This window comes from Haemorhous mexicanus, chromosome Z (assembly GCF_027477595.1).
Source record: "Haemorhous mexicanus isolate bHaeMex1 chromosome Z, bHaeMex1.pri, whole genome shotgun sequence".
Taxonomy (NCBI): Eukaryota; Metazoa; Chordata; class Aves; order Passeriformes; family Fringillidae; genus Haemorhous; species Haemorhous mexicanus.
Genome location: NC_082381.1, coordinates 36,843,445 through 36,857,094, shown reverse-complemented (window position 1 = coordinate 36,857,094; position 13,650 = coordinate 36,843,445).

Here is a 13,650-nt window from a genome sequence, read left to right as displayed (position 1 = left end):
AGGAGAAACACCTGGGCATCATGGTTCAACCATCTTCCCCTTCCCCCTGAGTGCTTGTTTTGTTTATTGTTTGCTTTTTGGGGTTTTTTTCCTCCAGTATGTAATAGGGGAACTGAAGTGATGGGGCTTTTTGCTCTATCAACAGGGTCAGTTTACCTCCTGGAAGGTTTTTTTAGCATGAGGGGCAGAAAGCGTTTGAACAGGCGCTGCAGAAGGTGGAAGGGTCGAGTGCTGGGTTTCAGCGGTGTTGCCGGTGCCTGCGCGGTAACCCCGCAGCTCGCCTCGCCTCACTCCGGGTGCTGAGCAGGGTAGCACGGATTTACCGAGGGCTGAGCCCACTTGCATCTGTGCTTGCAGTCCAGTGCTCTGCTCCCTACCCTGCAGAAACCTCACGGTCCTGGGGAGCAGGGGGAGGGCACCCCTCTGCTCTCCCAAATGCCCTTCCCTCCGACGATGCAGCATTGACCCGCAGCTGGCTCCCGACCCGCAGCCACTCGCAGGAGAAGGCGGAGCGCCCTTCTCTTTCGGGAACTAGTCCTTTAATGTCGGTATTTCGCCCATCGGCCTCTGACTTGCGCAAGGCCGCCGAGCCGCGTTCCAGCGGCTCCTTCCCGGCTGCCCCCGCTGGCCCCGCGCTCAGCGCGCTGCCGCTGCCTCCCTCCGTCCGCCGGCCGCGCTCCCTGCCAGCCCCGGCCGGGCTGAGCTGGCCGCAGCCCGCGGAAGGCAGGAGGAAATGCAGCCATGCGGAAGGAGGTGGCGGGCAAGGTGCTAGGGAGCCCTGTCAGCTGGGCCCTGAGTGTCCTGGCGACAGTGAGATGATCTTTCAGGCCCGCAGTCGGCTCTGAAAACACCATAATGTGTGCAGGAATGTTTTGGGGTATTTTTAGAAAAATATTGCCTTTGCTTTTTCAGAATTGGTTTATGTCAAGTTGAAGGGCAACTAAGAGTGCTGAACTGCTTTTATAGGAGTGTCAAAATAGGGATAAGGCCAGAGCAGAGAAGACAAACTTGGAAGCGTTCCTTTCTGGTGGAAGTACTCCTTGAGCAGTCACACTAGGACCGTTCTGCCAGGGAACAGTCCTTGGTCCCGCAGTGCAGGTTATTCTGTAGGGACTCACAGAACAGGCCTAAGTATTTTTGATACTGAAGATACCTAAGAGACTTTCAACAGCATTTTAAGGGGCTGTTCCTCTTGATTGGCTTTGTAAATTGCAAAAGCTTTCCTTTATTGGAAAAGCTTTCTTTTACTGTTAAATGTGCATGTTACTTACCTTACTGTGGTAAGATAAAATGCTGATCAAGTTGATGTGTTTAAACAGAATTCTCTGTATTTTAAGCAGAATTGTCTGGATTTTTAAGCTCTGAGTCTTGAAGCAGATTTTGCTGCCCCTTCCTTTGATCTCTGATCCAGATGGAAGTTGATGGTATCATTCTCTCCTTTAACCCCTCTTTTAAATGCAAAAAGATGCTATCGGGTGAGTTAAGCAGATGTTGCTCAATGTTTATGGAAAGCTTTTGTATTTTATGACCTGCCTGGCAATTGTCTGAGAAGATGACATCTTTGACACTCAGTCTGAAGTTCTGCACGTCCTGAACTGAACTTTGCTTGAAACTGAGTAGGTGACATCTCCCCAAACGACCAGCAGGGACCACTAGAGACCCCCGAAGAGGCCTATGCAGGTGCAGTGACACTGCAATAAGGTTGCACAAGTTTAGCAATTGCGCAGTAGGCAGGGGTAACTATGTATTAGATAGGCAGGTTTATGTAGATTTCAGTGTGTGAATTCTCTCATATTTTAATCCTTGGTCATGTAGCTTGATTTGTGGAAAATCTCTGCATCTCGGGCAGAATAAAATAATGTCTCCTTTCTAAACCTTTTGTACTTGTTTAGAGAGTTCTGAAAGTTGGCAACAAAAGTAGTAAATTGTTTACAGTTTAGAAGCCTTTGCAGAAGAATTAATTTATTGGAGGTGCTGCCCAAGCATTCAAAGAGAAGAAATTAAGCAGATCCCAGCAGGAAGGAGCAGATGCAGCCAAGGCTAAGACGGAATCTACTGCAGCCACGCCATTGGGTCCTGTTGCAGAGACGTTCCGAGTTATTCGAGGGGCAGTGACTGAAGAGTACGTGAGAAGTACTCGGGGTGTCTTTCAGTTTGAGCTCTCTGGTAAGCCCATCGCTTGTGCAGCCTTGCCTGGCAGAAGGCACTGGGTGTTCTCAGACAGAAACACTTTGGAAGCTGGTCCCGAAGCAGACCAGCTCCCGTTCGGTTCCGTGTGACGCTCCGGCTGCAGGCCCGCTTGAGCAGGCCCCGGGAGCTGCTGTCCCTCCGCCGTGCGCGGAGCCTCTGTCCCGGCGCTGCCTCTGTCCCTGGAAGCTGCCTCTGTCCCGGCGCTGTCTCTGTCCCTCACTGGGCTGCTGTGGCCACGGTCAGGGCGCTCTCGGGGCCACGGCAGAAGCACCAGCTGCCGCCAGCTCTGTGAGCAAAGCGCAGGCTCTGGGCTCTCCTGCCCGTGGCCCCAGCCCGTGGTGCTCGGGGCGTCACGGGGGACAAGAGGTGACTCCTTGCAGAGCGCCCGCCAGCGTGCGGGCTGCCACGGAACCGCTGCAACCGCGCACGGCCGTCCTGTCTGGCGGGGGCAACGGAGAGGGAGGGCACAGCAGTCCTTGCTGCCTTCTCACCTCGCTTCACTCTCTGTCCAGGCGATGGTGGAGGCACTTGGTATATTGACCTGAAGAGCGAGGGTGGGAGCGCTGGCTTCGGAAAGCCTCCCGTGACAGCTGATGTGGTTATGAGCATGTCGAGTGCCGACTTTGTGAAGATGTTCACAGGTGAGGGACAAAGGCCTTTGTCAAGGGACGCAGGTACCGGGAAAGCCAGAAAAGCTGTCCCAGAAAAGCTGTCCCAGAAAAGCCTCTGCGGACAAAGCCTTCTGGCTTTGGGATCTGGGGTTGGATGAGCTTTCAGCTTTTTGTGGCTGAGGGGAGAGTGCAGGCAAGAACCGCTTGGATTTTCCTGCACTCCTGCATCCTGTGAGCAGGAAGAGTGCAAAAGGTTACACTGCTTTTATTAACCAGGTACCGACATTTTAGCAGCCAGTGTATCTTCAGAAAGAATCCAGCCCATGCGTTGGACCTGTGCTCTGCGCATGTCTGAGCAGTGTCTCCTCAATGGGCACTGCTTCTACCTGGAGGACTTGGTAGGAAAATAACCTTATTGTTTCATCTCCCCTGAGAGATTGGAGCCATATGGTCTTTTCTTAGTTAAATCAGTCATAATCTAATAATTTCATTAAGTAACAGGATGCAACATCTGATGTAATTTGCTCCTCTTACATAGTCTTTTCTCATTCCAGAAAACGTATTTACTGATTAAGTAGTGTTGGACAGAAGACAATGTCAGAGCTTTTATAATGTCAAAGTGCTACACTTCTTTGTAAGTGTGATTTCCACAAGGATCACTATTCAAAACATCTCCAAACCTCTTTTAACACACTTCAAAATGGAGTCAGAAGAGAACAGATTAATAATGAAAAAAAAAAAGTTATCCATTAAGTTAATCATTGTAATCAAGTCCTCAGAAATGTTTTTACAGATGGATTGGAAAAGTAAATTCTACTTCAATTAATCAGTCTTCTCCTTTACAGTAAAGTGCTTCAATATTGTGAAATTAAGATACAGATTCTTTTAAATTCTTTGTTAGATTCAGATATTGGAAGTGTATGAGATTTAATCACAGATTCTGATTTAGCATTTTTACCACGTGGATAAAACGATGAAGTATATTCCAAAACAGAATTTCTAAAGCACTCAAAAATCTTACTCTAGGAGCATTACTGTTTCCTGTGCACAGCCTATATCCAGATCGTTTTAATTTTCTGGTAATTCTGTGTCTTCATTTTAGATAAGCTAAAGCTATTCATGGCTTTCATGCCAGGAAATTCTAGTATTAAAGGTGATATGATTCATTGAGTCTGGAAAAGATGCTGCTTTAGTTAAATTTTGAACATTAGCAGAATACTGGTCTTTCTTATGTAACTGCAATGCTATTTTAAAACACCAGTCCTCATTTTTTGCTAATACAGTATAAGATTAATAGATTTTGTAATTGCTACAGAAGTCACAACTCAGGTTTATTACAATACCCAGCAAACATGGCTTCTTAAAATAACTTCCTGTAAATCTTAAAAAAACAATTATGTCCCAAAATTCTGGTGTTTCAAGAATAGCTTTTTAATTTTCACTTATTTTTTTCTGACTGCAAACTGTCCTGTGTCACTGTGAGATGCAAACCTAAGAGAACTTTATTACTTATCATCTTTAAATTACCTGATGTCTAAGGAGATATGAGTTCTTATCCCATGATTAGGGGATGCACAGCATGTTTCCAGTGTACTGTAGGAGCTGAAGTCAGCACTAACTTTTCCTCTGACTGGGAGACAAACAGTATTTTTCTGCCTTGTGCTGGTTACACAAAGCTTGTGTGAATTGACCATCCTTATCAGATGTTATTTTGAAAGGCTGATGAAATCTTGAACTATTGAAAAAGTCTGCTGTGCACTGTTAGGAGAAGACCTACAATGGATGCTATAGCAGAGGAATTATTGCAGATATTTGCCTTCTGTAAAGGATTTTTACATGAGGTCAAAAGTGTGTTTCTCTTTACTCTATTGCTCACTTCGCTGATTTTGAGGCCCATAAAAATGAAGTGACTAAAAAAACTGTGACTGTTGTGCTACAGTGAGTAACTGGAGAGAAAGGTACAGGTTTTTGGGGTGATAATAAATGAAGAGAACAGCTCCAAGATGTGCATGAGACACCATCTGCAGGCTGCTACACTAGTGAGCAGGATTGATGGCTCATCGTACTGCGCAGGAAATGGTGACCCTCATGCTCAAGGGCTCTGTGTTCAGACATCTTCCTTTCCACCGGTTCAGCAGCTCCAGGTGCTCCGCCGGGGTTTGGAGCAGGCGGTGCCAGCAGAGGGAGCAGGCAGCACACCGCAGCGGGGCTGCCTTGGACACCCCGCGGTGCCGGGCGCTGCCACCCTGCCCTGCTGCCCGGCCTGCGGCAGACTTGGTTGGGGGCTAGACTCGCCAAAGTGCACCAGGATCTTTTTCTGCTTAAAGCACGGGTCAAGTGTGGCATAGGGTGAGATAAACAGGTTTGCAGCAACTTAAAAATCTGTGTCTGTGCCATGCAGCCTCTTACCTCCCTTCCCTCATTCCTGGTATAAAGTCCCTGCTCCAGGGCAGGAATGAGGTAAGGTATGTACTTGTAGATAGATGACAGAGCTCCAGGACTTGTCATATTTATTTGAACCACTGAAATAATCAGTGAGAGTAATATTTTGGGGAGAGACTTGGTTTGGAAGAGTGTCAGCCTGAATGCTTAAAATTTGACAAAAATCAAACCCAGTGAATTTCATATAATGTCCATGTAATCCATATAGTCTATGTAATGGTGTCTTGCTTAGTTCTAATCTGTTAGTTCTATGCATCATTCTGTCCAAGAATAAGATGGTGCTTTGTATAGCAAAGTTATATTAGTTATCTAATTATTAGTTATATTTAGTTATCTAATTAACTAAATATAACTAGCTCAAGCAATAATACATATAGTCAGTATATTTTAATGGGGTAGCCTGTAGCTCTGCTTCCCACCATTTCTACTAGGGGCTGAGAATAAAACTTTGCCAACTGTCTGGGGACAGTATCATCACACCTCTTGAGACCTGCACAGAATTTTACCAGTGGGGTCCATACTTCAACTTGAAGTTACTGTAGGGCAAAAAGAATAGAAAGAAAAGGAAGTGCCTGACAAGTATCCAGCCAAGTAACGAAGCAATGTGGCCCCCAGAAGAGTGTCCTTTCTAGGACAGTGAAGATGAGGAAAGTGACTATAATTATTGTTGTCAGGCTTTCTCCTCTGTCAGCTCTGTCCTTGGCATTAGGAGCCAGCCAGGCTACCTCTTGGTTGTTCCTGTATATGATACTGTCAGTGCTGACAGTATCACATTTAAGCAGTCACAAGTGGTGTGTGTCAGTCACTTCACTTTGTGCATATTTATGGTCGGTAATGCTTATGGGTTATTTACATGAATATTATCTACTTTTCTATTGGCTAACTCTTGCTTTTCCTCTTAATACAAACTAAAGTTACAAAACAGATAGGAAACACAAAGGGAAGAAAATGAGATTCTCGGACTATGAGCAATTGCTTTCTCTGAGAATCTACTGAGATTTGCAAGTGGAAGGCTAAGGCAACAGCATAGGAAGGAGAAGGGAGAAAGACTGACACAGCAGCTTGGGTCGAAGGCTGCAGAGCTGCAAGTGATAGCTGGGCCCTGAAGGGCATTGCAAAGGTGACATCACTTGTGCATGTGTGTGTGCAGCAGTTGATATGTCTGCCATTTGCTACTCAGTGCTAAAAGACAGCTTTTGCAATGAAATTGTGATCACAAGGTTGGACTGGGAAGCCTGCACATTAGAACCTAACAACAAGGAGGCAGAAAAGTGTGCACACTCTTTTGGCATGGCATGGTTAAACTCAAGCTTTATGGTTACCTCACTAGAAAGTGAAGCAAGGAAGGAAAAGTGGGTTCTATCAAATTTCTTAAATGCGAGCAGTAATGTTGAGCTTGTTTACCTGCTCTCACTTTCTCCCACTCATAGGAGTCACATGACATGAGCAATAACTCTGAAAGCAGACCTTTTCATCAATGGTTAAAGTTTTAGCAGGGTGGGGGATAAGTACAATACCAATATCTTCAATCATGATCTTTGTCACAACTTTGTGAGTTTGTAGATGTTGTTTGGGTGAACAAATAACACAAAATAGGTGTGACTGATTTTTTTCACCAAGAAACATATTTCTTACTGTTTGTAATATTTTCTCCAGAAGGATATTGTCTGCTATTTCTTTATACATACCTTACTATTTCTACTAAACAACTGAATATGATAGAGGGGAATTTTGAGATCCAGAGTTTACTATGAAAGCAGCGTCTAAGTCACATCTATTCACTGAAAACAGGTCTCTTTAACTTGGAAATTTACCAGGCCAAAAGGGAGGGAAGAAAATAATACCATGGTTGCCTCAACCCAGAAACCTTGGGAGGAAACACTGGCTCGGTTGGTTATTTTATATTTTTTCCAGAGAAATAAATGCTCCTGTGACAGTCAAATATCTTAAGTAAATAATGCCCCACATTCATATTTACAAACTTCTCTCCATTATTTTCTTGTCTTTGAAGAAAAGGAGAGCCTTCCAAAGACACAATGTATGAGACTCTGTTGTCAGCCTACTACAGGTGGGCAACTGCATGAAAGGCTGGAAATAGCTCCAGGATTTCTGTGGTAGAACCACAACTCAGCTCCTGCATGATTCCAGTTCTGTCATTGCAAAGATTTCCCCACCTTCCATCTTCTTGTGTTTGCACTGTGAGCTTCTTAAGGCATGTTGTAAAATAGGAGTTCTGCCCTCACAGCCCAGTGTTGAGGGGAACAGAAATGTATGCACTGTGTATGAAAAATTTAGAAGTGACCTAAAAGCTGGGTGTTTTTACTGGGCATTGCCATGTCTCTAAGTTTTCATAAGCTGTTATCTGCTTTGCATTTAATCAATCACACTCTAATTCACTTTGATCATAGTCCTGACCTGAAGTTAGGTATTTTGTTGTGCTGGTTTTCTTTCTTTTTTTTTTTTTTTTTAAGAGTTGATGAATAACTGCAGTCATAACAAATCCAGTGACTGTGAGTTAGTCACTGGGTGGTCCTTAGTTCTGGTACTTACTCCCCCACGTTCCTTCAGGATTTCCAAAGGAAAATGAGCATGCCCTCATATGTGCTATAGGCTGGGTGTTGAACCTCCAAAGGAAGTTTGAGAAGGGTAGGAGTTTTCTGGTAATCAATGATTACTGGAAAAAGACAAAACCTTTACAGTGCACTGTGATAGCTGAATACCTGCTCCTCAGGTTGTCCCACACAACCTTCTACTTCAGAAACAAGCTCAGGTCACTCCTTGCCTGGTCACCCCTTTTAATTCAGCCTGGTGCTACCTAAATGACCAGAAAAATGCCTGCTCCTGCACCTGTGTAATTCTGCCCTGCCCTGGTCAGGCAGAGCAGTATTTGCAATATGTATCCTAGCAATCCAGTCGAGGGATTGCCAGCAATCCAGGTGGCTGGAGCCGAAGACCACTCTCCTCAAGCTTTCCTGTTTGAATCAGGCTCCTTAAGGGCTTGTGTCCCATTAGTGTCCCAGAATGAAGAATGTCTTCCTCTCTTGTGGATTCTTGTAGTGCCCTTGTTTCCACAGAGCAGGGATGTTGGGTCAGTGTTAAAAGCAGGATTACAAGTGTAGAAATACTGCTGAGCAGGGTGCAGCTAGATGCTGTGGTGAATGGCCAACAGAGCTGAAGCACCATGGTCTACTAAAAGTGAGTTTGTTCTGAAATCTTTTCCAAAAGTGATGAAATCATGGGCATCATGATGAGGGCATCGTGTAGTGCCCCCACAAGTAATTTTTGGACTGGCAGGTAAGTGAAGGGCAAATTAACCAGCAGTGCTCTACTTTGAAATATTGTGTGTATTTAATTACAGATGTTCCCGGAATGCAGATATGATACTTCACAGATTCTGCTTTAAAAACCTTTCATTACCTAAAGATAAGCTGTGGGGTGTAAGGAAGAAATTGCCTGCTTGGTCTTCCTCTTTAAGGACCACTCTTAAACAAATGGATTATGTTCTGATACTGCTTTGCCTTGCCTTAGTAAATGAATTTGCTTTTCAAACATTACAGTTCCAGTGTTTTGTACAGGAAACCTAAAAAAACCCAGAAACAGCAACCCACAGAGAAGCAACTTATTCGCTTCCATATTTATTTGCAATTTTCAAAGGAACTTCCCAATAGCAGCATACCAGTCTAGTGCCAGAAAGCTGGTGTCCAAAGAGGCGCTTAATGGCTTTCATTCTGACCCTGCCTACACCAGTGCAGCTCTTGCTACATTGCTACTGAAAACACAAAGCCCTCTTCACAGTCATGAGAGAAGGATTTCTCATTTACTAACCAGTATCTCAGGTGTGTGTTGTAATACCCCAGCACCACTCGTCACACCAGTTCTCTCAAGTCAGACCATTTGTCTTCCTGCAGTCATGGAGGAAACTGGCATCCACCTTCCATCATTAACCTTCAGTCCTCATAGCTGAGTGTTTGTAAGCTGCACTGCCCCACAGACCCACCTGTTGCTCTGCCCTTCAAGAACACTGATGTCCCATGAGGGAACCAGCCCATTATTATTGACCTGTTTCTCACCAAGACCTTTCACCCAGAGAAGTGTGTCGGTCAGGTGAGTCTAGCTCATGCTTAATTCTCTGAGAGGGGACTGCAGTATTCCAGACTGACACAGAGGCTCTTGGGATGGGAAGCTGGCTCCCCAGATTTTTGGTGCTCATTCCTTTGCAATAGGTGTTGAGGTAGAGGAAGCCTCAGTGAAGAACCAGTTGTCTGCCTGCATGTTGGAAGGCTGCCTGCTGCTTCCCTCAGAATGTTACAGAGGAGGAAGAGGCACTGTGGGACACCACAAGGCTTGGCCAGGCACTGATCTCTTCTACAACTTTCTGGGACCTTATAGGTACTACTCTCTCCATGTTCCAGCTAACTGATGGAGTAAAGTCTTGCTTGGATGATGACAAATGAAGTCTAGAAAGGAAGATGAATCTTTTAACTCTTACTGCTTTTTCAAGGGGCTGCCTTTTTCAGGAAGATAATTGTTGTGCCGGGATTTTTTTCTGATCAAAAGTGGTTCCAGCTTAATTTTTTGTACAGCAGAACCTAGTTTTGTTGAGCACGTGTTCCTCTGAGAAACACACCCTTAAAAACTGGTTCGTGATCTGCGTTCGGCTGGTTCCAGTCATGATGAGCAGCCCTTGGAGCAGACATGCAAATAGCAGTCTGTGGGGAACTGCTGCAAAAAAAAGGCCTTTTGTGGCAGTGGCTTGATCCTGCTCTTCTTCCTGTGACACAGTCAGTTCTGATTTCAAACCTACAGCTAGTAAAACCGACCATTCTTGGCCTTTCTCATTTTTCATTCTCATCCCAGCTACTCTAGGTGGTAGGTCCTTAGTGTATGGCCAGCTTTCTGCTAAAATCGGAAGTATTTTCTGATTGCATCTGTCTTCCTCCCAGGCCAGCTTTCCTCCTGCTGTGAGGGCTGGAGGCTTTCTCATGGAGTGGTGTTTCAGCTGGCAAAGTTTCTGGCACCAGGTCAGGCTCAGGACTGGTGGTGGGGGCTGAGGGAGTCTGTGTGGGTGCTGGCACACCCTGCTCAGCTGGGCAGGAGAGAGCAAGCATGGCCAGGGCACAGACTGCAGGGGTGTGACTCAGCTTCCTTGCTGCCTGAGTCAAAAGATGGGCAGAGCTGGGCAGCTTAAACAAACCACTCAGCAGAGTCCAGCCCACCTGTCAGTCCTGATCAAAGGGAACCAGCCCAGACCGAGTCGGTGCGCATCTTATCTCGTGGAGGACATCCCTGGGAAAAGCCAAGCTTTCCTCTGTTTCTGCTTGACCAATGTGGTGCTGGAGGGATGCTGGGGAAGCTGAGCAGTTCACAACAAAGCCATGTGGTCACTTGGTGCCTGCACGTTTTCTATGAGGTGGTATCATCTCTGCTCTGATGTCGCTGTCACTTGCCAGGAGCCTCTCTTCAAGCAGACAGTCAGGTGTTCTCAAACGGGAGGATGGTGATTCCTCTCCTTCCTGTTTGGCAGCTTGTACACCCTATTTCACAGCCAGTGTTTCTCTGCAGAAGGATCAGTTCTTGTGGGATCTGAGATGCTTTTGCTTTTGCCCATTGCTTTTGGTGTGCATGAGTGTTAATGGGATGGCAGACTGCCCAGGAGTACTGGAGGGGAGAGCATGAGCTTCCACTGAGCACCATGAGCCCTAGCTTTCCTGGCACTGGCATCTGGAGTGAGACAATTCACCCTTGCCACACAGCCTGCTATGGTTGATGGAGGGTCACAGCACATGGGTTAGTGAATTGTCAGAGGTCACAGAATAAAATCCATGCTAGTTCTGGGATGAGGATGTGATACACCTTCTTTCTCAGCCCACTGCATTAATGACAGGACCCTGCTGCCTTACCCGGACATGTGGACCATCTATGGAGAGGTGCTCAGCAGGTGTCCACACCAACCAAGTCAGATGTCTGCCTGGATGTATTTTATTCCAAGCGATGAATAGGAGGAGAAATGGCCAGCAATAACTCCTCACCACAGCAGTCTCTTGGCTTTGCAGTGGCAGGACAGCCTCTCTGGCCACCCTGCAACAGCCAGAACAGTCCTGTTGGTCAATAGCAGCAGCTTTCCTTCCCAGAGAAAACCTTGTTTTCTTGCTTGGGAACATCAGTGCACACAAATGCTGCCCTCCAAGTGCAATCACTAACAGGGGCAGTGAGCTAAAATGAGCTCACCCAGAACTGCAATTCTGTGCTGAGGTGCTGATGATGCTGTTCTAGGCCTAGCTGAGCTCTTCAACAGAGCATATGATGTGACCTGTGGCTGCTCCTAACAAAGAAGAAGTGAAGAAGGAGAAGAGAGAGATGGGGGAGAAGGCAGGAGGAGGAAGGAGGCTTTGTCCTGTGGCCACTGAAGAGCATGAGAGAAGTAGAGAAGAACAAAGAAAAAGAATGCAAAGGAGTGATCAAGACTGAAGATCAAGACTGAAGAGCAAGCCCCTTGTGTTTCCTGATTTCAGACAATGTGCTTGGTTATAGGGCTCCCAGAGGTGAGGAGTGTTTGTTTGGAAGGCAGTCTTCCTCTTCAGGAATTCCTTATTGTTGCTTGTGAAAGTGTAACTATTTGGTCTTGAAAAGACACCTGAGCAGCCCCATCTTAGAGGCACACAGGGCACTGATTTCAACCAGTACAACCCATGCAGCCTCTGACCCACGAGCACTGTGTGATGGCCTGCGGGGGCGCATTCCTGAAAATCAGACCATTCCTGACCCTGGAAGGATTTTGTGGGCACAGCAGAGACCAGGAACATTGTGGTCTTTTTCTTAATGTTGCCAGTGCTTTGACTACAGGTCCCTGCTTTAAAAGCAAGATGTGAAAGCAGGGTGTCATGTATGTCATCATGACAGATGGAGGCAGACTCTCCCTCCTCTCCCTAGAATAATTACTCCTTCTGTTAGGGTTCTTCGTCTTTCAGAATCTACTACTGAAATCTTAATTATTTAAGTATTATAGACCTCTGCTGGTTGCAGCACCACGACCATGACACCCTACTGAAAATAACAATAGCAGAAGGGATGGCAATCTTCCCTAGGCAAGGTTAATGCTGCTACCAAACTCCCTGCCACCTCACAGGCAAATCTGGAAAAAACATTACTTTTGGCATTAATACACTTCCAGATTGCCTCCATTATACTCTTGTGTAAGCATTGTTGCCATCGTAGCTAGTAAGCATGTGTTAGCCCATTCAAGTTTTGCAAATGTTGGCATAAGGAAGATGAGGAAAGAAAACCTCTGGGCCATGAAGCAGCCGGCTTAGAAGGCTGATAGCCAGGCATGTCTCCTTCTGGAATGATGCGGGGTAAAAAAAGCCCAACTGAGGAGATGAGCAAAGTTTGCTTTGGCATGTGCCTTGCTTACTGTGGGAGAACCAACACCCAGAGAAAATGCTGCAAGCACACAGTGAGCCCTGCTGTGATTAATTACAAAAAAAAATATGAGCAATGTTGCTGATAGGGTCTCTAGTTGCAAGCAAGTAAAGAAAGTTTTCACAACACACAAATTGCAGTTTTTATTGTCCTACACACGGGCACAGCGTGTATGCAGATGTGTGCATGCGTATGTATATAGTACACATAAAACTAACAGGTCGTGGGAGATGCCAATTAAAAAAAAAAGTAACAGTAAATCGCATGTTTCTGTATCTGCACAAAACAACAGAGTAGCAGCTGTTTGGACACACTCGCTTTGAGTAGGTGAAGTGCTGCAAGTCAGGAGATCTCTACCAGAATGAGAATTACATTGTTTTATGTCAGCTGAGAAGGTGTTCCTTAGCACGACATCCCTGTTTCACATGCACGCATCTCTCCTTGTTTTCACTCCTGCCCATGGCAACACAGGGAACGCAGCTCCTGTTGTCTGTTTCCCCGCAGAGGGGCATGGCAACTCCCTCTCTGCCCTCCTCAGTCTCCCAGGAGGGGCAGGTGTCCCTTGGGTGTCCCTCAAGGTCCCGTGCTGTGCCCATCCTTGGGCTGCGTTGCTTGACGTGGTGTGTGTGCGGTGTGCCATGGCACACAGCCTGTGGTGCTGTGCGGTGCTGTGTGTGTGCGGTGTGTGTGCGGTGTGCCATGGCACACAGCCTGCGGTGCTGTGTGTGTGCGGTGTGCCATGGCACAGAGCCTGCGGTGCTGTGTGTGTGCGGTGTGCCATGGCACACAGCCTGCGGTGCTGTGCGGTGCTGTGTGTGTGCGGTGTGCCATGGCACACAGCCTGCGGTGCTGTGCGGTGCTGTGTGTGTGCGGTGTGTGTGCGGTGTGCCATGGCACAGAGCCTGCGGTGCTGTGTGTGTGCGGTGTGCCATGGCACACAGCCTGCGGTGCTGTGTGTGTGCGGTGTGCCATGGCACAGAGCCTGCGG